At 42.7% G+C, this 8,190-nt stretch overlaps 1 non-coding gene across 1 annotated transcript; it reads right to left on the reverse strand.

Annotated features, from left to right (window-relative positions):
- Positions 1 to 844: 844 nt before the first annotated feature.
- Trnaa-cgc lies at positions 845 to 917 on the reverse strand. The gene has a single exon. It is a non-coding gene; the product is annotated as a tRNA-Ala (tRNA).
- Positions 918 to 8,190: the final 7,273 nt, after the last annotated feature.

Consider the following 8,190-nt stretch of genomic DNA (forward strand, 5'->3'; position numbering starts at 1 on the left):
CTCGGCCTTATATTCCGTTTTCGAACCTTGAATTCTTGCGAGAAATAAAATATATATATTTGCCAAGGAACTTGAGGTTGGTGGTTAACTGTTTTCCTCATTATTCTTTTTGACTCCATTCGCGGTATCGGGAACACGATGACAAAAGCCGTGTGGACTCTGAAAAAAATTGCTCACAAATTTATACTGACATGGCGAAGCATTTTCATAGTACAAAAAACGGTGTATTATGTACTCATCCGGATGAATGCGAATACTAAAAATCTCAAACCCTATACTTTTTCAGTCTTTTTGCGTTTCAGCGTCAATTTCTGCGCAAAAAGAATTATTTTTATGGCGCGGTTCACAAATTCGGTGTTTCTAGTTACCTTTCAGCGCACAAAAAGAACCGTGTCGACTATCGTGTGCCTCTTGTGACATTAAGTTTAGTGCGTGTTGTTAGTGGGCAGAAAGGCAACCAAACACGAACAAATCTAAAGACCCGCAGTAAACCGAAAACAAACGTGATGTTCTTGCCGTTGCCGGATATATTTGCTACTTGCTGGCTCGCCCGACACCGGGTGGGCAATGAGCATCTCAATTCCAATCGACATTAGAAAACACTAGGACATTCAACTCCATTTCCGCGGTGATTTCCGCACGCCCTGTTCGAAAAAATCCAAAACCGAGACACTCTTTTTTTTTTTAAACCCTACACATGGCTATAATGCAATTAAATGCGAAGGTTCCAGCCAGCTTGAAAAGAATTACGAAAATAATCCCTGGAGAAGGGGAGCAAGAGGGACAGAAGAAAAACACAGATCTCCATACACATCTAGGTGACAGGTGCTGGACCAAAAAAATCCGCCTGGTCCGGGTATCCAACCCGGGACCTCTCCATTGCGGGTGGAGCGCTCTACCAACTGAGCTGACCAGGGGTTAGACGTCAGTAGAGCAAACGGGTTTTATCAGCTGCCACCAGTCGTAACACGAACAAGGGTGAAGCTTGCAATTTAAGGTAATGCTTTTAATACCATTAAATGCAAAGGTGCAAAGGCGCACCAGTCACCTAGCTGTGTTTGGAGATTTGTGTTTGTCCTTTGTCCCTCTTGTGCCCCTTCTCCAGGGCTTCTTTTCGTCCAACTCATGTCATCGTCTCAACGCTAAATGCCTCAGACCACCCAAAGAAACGAAAGAAGAACGGTTTAGCAACGTATCGCCTCGCGGCTTTGTCATCATGACGCTCGACCCTCTCCCTGGCACGCCTTGTTTGCTCTCATCATTGCCTGCGTGGACTTCTCGAGTCGCAAAACGACGACGACAAACACAATGGAGCAGACGCGAGGTGAGTGCACTTACCTGGAGAGCCAAGAAGAATACGCGAAAGGTTTGCGACTCTACGGTGGAGCGTTCACCGAACATCTCTTTGAGCGCTTTCAACGTGCACTTTTGGTTCTTCTAGTCTCCTCGGCTTCTGGTTCTATCCCTAATCAAGTTTAGTTTGAGTTCTTAGTACCGAGTGTCTGAGGTAAAATAAAAAAACGTGTTTTTCGTCCCGTGTAAATAAACTACGCATCGCCGAAAGCTGGTTCCCCTAGAAAATGTGACGCTAAAGTTTTTAATAAAACGCAAAAGTATTTTTTTAAAGACGCTATTTCGGTTACAATATTAAAGATAAAGGTAAACGTTTTTTATGAGTTTACGCGCGGTCATGCAAGCAACGTCAAAACAAAAACTGGCATTGTGAACGCATGTGGTATTTTTTTCAGTGAAAAAGACTTGTCAGCAGAAAGAAAGAAATGCTTTTTTTTTTCCTTGGAGAAGAGCATTTGTTTTTTTACTAAAATACAGACGTCCACGATGTCACTCATTTTTTGTTAAAAAAAAAAGACTTAGGCTCAAGGAAAAAAAGGAGATGTCCTTTTTTAATTTAAGCAACGAAAAATGTTCTCACAATGCCGCGTTTTATCCCAATCGGTAGTGTCGCTTGGTCGGGAATTTCGAGATTTATTCATTGCGCATCTTATATATGTGGGCAGTACAAAATAGCAAAAAACACTGTTAAATTTTCTTAAAAACACTGTTCTATTTTCTTACAAACACACAGTACTTTTCTTTCGAATTAAGGGTGTGTTAGTAAACGTTGTGATCTTCGCGCTTTCGCTTTCCTTCGCTTGAGCAGCGCAGCAATAATGAGGCGACTTTTTTGGTGTGTGGAGAAGGGGTTTGTTTTCACAGCTTACTTTTTTACTGCGTTGTATGGTTTCCTTTTGATCTTGAGTACGATCAGGAGTATTATTTCCGGATATTGCTTCATTATTTATTTTTATGAACTCCCGCTGCACTGCAAGCGTCACCAGAATGAAAACTACTTCGGCATTGCCAGCGTTGTCCCTCCACCGAAAAGCTTCTGGCGTTTTTATTTTATTTCATAGACTTTACTTTTATAATTTCATCCAATATGACCAAATGATCCCCCTCCCCCCTTCCTTCCTTTTTATTTCCGCTTGTCTCGAGCGTGAACACAAGTTTGAAATACAAAGTTCGGTCATCAACTTCCGTCCCTCGCACAGCTCAGGTCTGGAAACACCTTCCCGCCTAAATTGCCATTATCACGGACTCGGAACCTTTTAGAACTGACTATATTAAATATATTTTTATTTAATTCGGTTGAATAGTCATTAAATTCGCTTCGACAAAGTGCCTTACGTGACCCCCTCTGGTAAGTCACTTTGTCGAAGTGAAGTGAAGTCTAGTAAAAACAAATAACACCTTAGGATGCAGAAAAACAGTTCGGTTAATTACGAGACAGTTTGGGTAATTACGAACAAGATATGTACTTACATGTAGTAAAATGACACAATTGAAAGAAAATGTGATAACGACCAAAAATATTTACTAACGATAAACTGCGTGTGGGGTGTGCCTCGCAAAGATTAGTAAATTTTACGTGATTAGTCTTGAGTGCGATTATTAGGTAAACATAATTCCAGCCAATCTCCGCTAGGGACAGCATGCAAGCTTAAAATTCTAGTTGATTGTGCCTAAATTGTAGTTTTTATTTTGTTAATGTCCTTTTTTTTGCTCACTCGCTTTGTAATCTTATTGAAATTTGAGGGCACCACACCCCAAATGAATGAGTAAACAAATATCAAGCTGCCCGAAAATATGGTTTACGCGTTAAGTCTCCTGAACTTTCACTCGTTCAGATTGCTGTTTCTTACTAAAAAAAAGTTAAAAGGGTTTAACACAAATGAGTAATGCTTTTTATGGCCTAGACCTTTCCGGAGAATCGAAATATTCCATAATCTGTTGTCGAAACAACACTAAACGTGAAACAATTCGAAAAATATGGAGCCGCTCGTCGCCGCCGAACGTCATTGTTTGATCGAGGCTTGATGTCGTAAACTGAGCAGGCGCGATTCCAAATGCATTTGCCGCTCAACTATCATCTGGAAATTCTCCCGTCGTTTCGTCTCCGCTTCGCGTAAGCTCCTCGGATTCGCTGAGCTGCCTGCATCTTCGGTAGAAATATGCTCGGAACTGCTACGCTAGCAATTATTTACTGCAAATAAGTACATTCCACACCCGCTCGTTCCAAGATTCGAAATTAATGGATGTGGAAGAAGCTCTTCAGTAAATGGTTCATAGACCAGCAGTGTGCTTGTCCTCTTTTCTCTCTTTGTCTCTCTCTCTTCGTTATCTTTCTACTTTTAGTTGGCCTCTTACAGACTGAGGTTGAAGCTTGGGCTAGTTGGCACGACATACTTAAATGATAAAAACAGCATAAAAAGACGGCGGACTGGATGAAGGGAGACACAGACAGAGCGCTGACTCGTCACTAAATTTTATTAGACGCAACAGTGCAATATATGCACGCACAGTTGAGAACAATAAAGGAAGATAATCAACCTAAAAGCACAACAAGCACACAAAGCGAAGTCTCGCCTCCAAAAAGACATACAGAGGGTCTGCATTGCGAAGCATCATAATCGTCATGTCACCTGTGTTGAGGGAGCTATGCATTCCCTCCCTCTGTCTTGCGGCAGCATTATGTTGGCCAGACGGGTCGCTGTCTTAATTACAGGCTAAGGGAGCATGCCTACAACGTCTCTTCGACGATCTCTGGTCACCTTGGCATACACTGCCGTGACTGCAGATGCCAGCCTCAGTTTTAACTGTGTGAGCTTCTGAAACGTCACCGGGACCGACTGACGCCCGAAATTCCGGAGGCTTTAGAACTAGAAAGTTTTGGCGCCATGTGTGTCAGCAGTCCTTCTGTTGCCTCATCAAGAAAGCAGAGCAATTTTCTGGCCTCTTGATTACCTTGGTTTTAGCGCGTGCCCTCCGCCTGTGTTTTTAGAGGCAATACTTCGTTTTTGTGCTTTTAGTTTTTGTGTTCCTTAGGTTGATTCTCTTCCTTTGTGGTTTTCAACTGTGCGTGTATGTATTGCACCGTCGCGTCCATTAAAATTCAGTTGCGAGTCAGCGCTCTCTTTGTGTCTTCCTTCATCCTGTCCGTCGTCTTTCTGCGCTATTTTAATCTTTTAAGTATCTTTTAGACGCATGAATCACCAACTAGCTCAGTATCGAGAAAGAAAGAGCGAGAAAAGACCTTTATTTTATCTCCTCCGAGTCCGCAGCTCCCTCAGTATCGAGAATGCACGACTGGCTCTGTGAGTCGAGGAGCACGCGCGAGGAACCTTTCGTGACGACATGTTTTTTCTTTTAATTTTACTGCCCTCTCCCACTGCCGCAAAAGGGCGTGGTTTCAAAGCAAGTTCAAAAGCGTCTTTCTAGGTGATGCGGGCAGGAAATAGCCTACTTTTTGTCATATTCGTGATGCTTGGAGTCGGATTAAAACAAATCAATCCGATTCCAATATCTTAGGCTCAATTTCCAACGCACTCATATATGCTGGAAATATGAGCCAAGGGATAAAAAACCAATTCTTCCGTTCAATTCAGCACATTCTAAGCTGGTAAAACGAGGAATCGTAAAATTATGTCTAAACAACTCTTTTCAAAAATCCTGCGAGCACTCTATTTCAGTAAGCTTTGATGCGCAAATTTCAAGATTGACATCCGCCGGATATCCCATTTCGTTAACATCGATTGCAGAGAGCATCTTGAAAACAAAAAAATAAGAGAACATCTGTCACATCAAGAGCCAGAGATAGAACCACGAGACCTGTCGTTCTTCTCTACTTCCAGAGGTTCTCCCGTGGCATCAAGAAAACCGCTAACAAGTTCAAAATCAACGTCGTCTTCTCTGCACCTAATAAGCTTGCCCACTTGTGCAAACAAGTCCACTCGCCTAATTCTTACCGGACAGTAAGCTGTACCAAACAACATCAGAAAAGCTTCGTTGAGTGCGCCAAGGAAGTGGTTTACTCATTTCCCCTTTCATGCGGGAAAGTGTACATAGGGCAGACTGGACGATGCCTTAATAATAGGTTCCGTGAACATAAAAACAACAGCACCAGAGCTAACTCTGGCCATCTAGGCATATACTGCCGTGATTGTGGGTGTGACGTTTACCTGCCATCCTGTACAATTTTAGGTAAGAATAGTAACCAATTAACTAGAGAAATTATAGAAGCTGAACATATCGCCAGGAACATATCGCCAGGAATTATAAAAACTGTATTAGTACCCTATCTTTACACCTGACAGAAAAAGAGAAAAAAAAATATTTAGGCGTCTAGGAGATCAGTGCGCGTGATTCGGGAAATTCAGTAGTGCAAGAGGTAGAAGAAGCAAAGTATATATAAAGACGAGTTGTTAGTCAGCACGGTTTGTTTGAATTTCGCTTTATTTTTCGTGTGTATGGAGTGAATGTTATTTGCTATAGTGCGCTGTAGTGTGTGTAAAAAAGATAAAAGTGGCTCGTCAACACGTGGCCAGGATTGTTTCTCGGTGGCGAGATGGCAAGATATAGGCTGCTCCCTTTCTCCCTCTCCCTCAGTCAACACACCACCCCAAAAATACGCGCATGAGTAGAGGCACCACAATATGGTCACTGACAATGTAAGAAACGCAAGCCGTGACTAGTTCTGCACATTTAATTATGGCTCCACAGTCAACATAATTAACATCCCCGCCAAGAAGAACGCCGAAGAACAAATCTCAATGCAAGTAGCGTAAATATATTTATCAACGGCCTGCGTTTGTCTCAAGCTGTCAGGGCCGATAGCTCCACCGTAAATTAGGGATTATGGCCAGCATGCGCCGTCGCAAGAGCGAGGTTCCACCGCCTTGACAGGTTACCGCTGCCAAAGAAGCTGCTTTTCCTGAGAGGAAAGAGCGTACGTTCGAGAGCAGAACGAAATTTACTTCAGCTGACGCCGAATCACTTACCGAATTCGTCGGGTTCTCACAACACGCGTTTCCGCACTTTCTCAATTCTATATTTCTTTAAACACGCTTACCCAAATTTTTAACGTAGAATAAAAATCTACGTAAAACATTCCTGGACGTAAATTATTGACTGCACGGGCTTGCTTGGCTGCCTCGTCATCGCCCGCTACCTGCGCCTTCTCTATGGTGCCCTCTGATTGACGTACTCCGCATTGTGTGCCGATGCGCTAAAGACGCATTAAGAACACTTGCTCGCCGTATATACTTTAAAGCGTATTCTAAAGGTAACACATTTGCGAGTCTTATGACCGATAATGCGCTGCCATAAAATCTTACAACACTGCTCCGTATCCCTTCATCATCTAGCGAAAATATTTTTGTTGTTTTCAGTAAGCAGCTGATCGGAAAGGGGAGGGGGGGGGGGGGGAATGGCGTAGAAAGGATGCTGTAACGCCCAGCTTTTTAACTAAATCTGTCTGTTTGTAAACATTCTACAGCTTTGATGGTTATTTATTAGCGTGCTTAATGATTAAAACAGTCAAAAACTTACAGTTAAAAGTATTATGAAGAAGCTTCTGAGTTTGAAACCTAAATGAAGCCTTCTCAAAATCGATGAATGCAGACGTCCAAACATCAGTTTCATCGAGTCACAAATAATAGGTAAGACTTCCACCAGCCGAAATATATATGATCGTGTTAAATTTATTAAAGAGATCATTCTTGTCTCGACTGGTGACCGCTGTATATGTGACGCTACAGAGGCACAGACTCCTCCGACACAGGAACGGCTCTCGAAATTATTTTGCGTCGCCCAGACTGTTGACTTAGAATGCCACACTGTAGCCGCCACTACATTATGTACACAAACCATCCATCTGTTTTTTTTTTTTTTTCTTTTAATCAGTCACGCGTTCGAGATATCAATGCTTACTTCAACTACGAGTCTAGTCTCGTGGAAGCTCATGCCAGGCACGCTCGGGTCATTCTAGGAGCGGCTTTTAGCTTACACCCTAATTATTGCTGAAACTCTTCAGTCCACACTGAAATTAGTAGCAAAGAAACCCTCTTTGTTGCCCTCACCCTCTACCCTATTTGTTCGTCACATTTTTGTCTTTTCCTTTTTCTTGAAGATAATATTCCTTAGAGAAGGGGAACACAGGTGACAAAGGAGAAACACAAATCTCCAAACATATCTAGGAGCCTGGCGTGCAACCGATAAAATCCGCCTGCTGCTGGAGTCGATCCAGAGACCTCCCCATTTTCAGTGGATCCTTTTACCAACATAGCCAACCAGGAGTTCGACGTCAGTAGAGCAAACGGGTTTTAACAGTTGGCAGCAGTCTTACCCCAGGGGGCATGAACGGCCTGCTTTTTTAGGTTATGACGACAATTCAATTAATACAAAGGCGCGAGTGAGCTGGACAAGAATGACGATAATATTCTCTGTAGTAGGAGAACAAGGGGGATAAAGGACGAAGTACAGATTTCCAAACAGAAGCAGGCGAGTGGTGCGCGACCGAACAAATACGCCTGGTTCTTGTATCGAACGAGGAACATCTCCATTTTCAGTGGAATGGGACGCCATTTAAGTATATTTGAGCATGACAGACATATAATTTGTCTTGCTTTTTGTTTTCTTGTTTCTGCACCTTCGCTGTTCGGTTAGAATATTTATTGAGTGGATTAGTGCACACATGACACAAAAAATAACAGGAGATGGCGGAAGGCCCGTTAAATTTTAAGACCGTACAAAATAAATAATGTATTTCAGTTTGGCTCTGGTGCATGTAAAGCGTCTACGACGGGTGTGTTAACTGCGTCCTAAAAAGTGGTCCCTCGAATTCCGCCTCAT

The sequence above is a fragment of the Ixodes scapularis genome, unplaced genomic scaffold (genome assembly GCF_016920785.2).
Source record: "Ixodes scapularis isolate PalLabHiFi unplaced genomic scaffold, ASM1692078v2 PGA_scaffold44__24_contigs__length_19508400, whole genome shotgun sequence".
NCBI classification, from domain to species: domain Eukaryota; kingdom Metazoa; phylum Arthropoda; class Arachnida; order Ixodida; family Ixodidae; genus Ixodes; species Ixodes scapularis.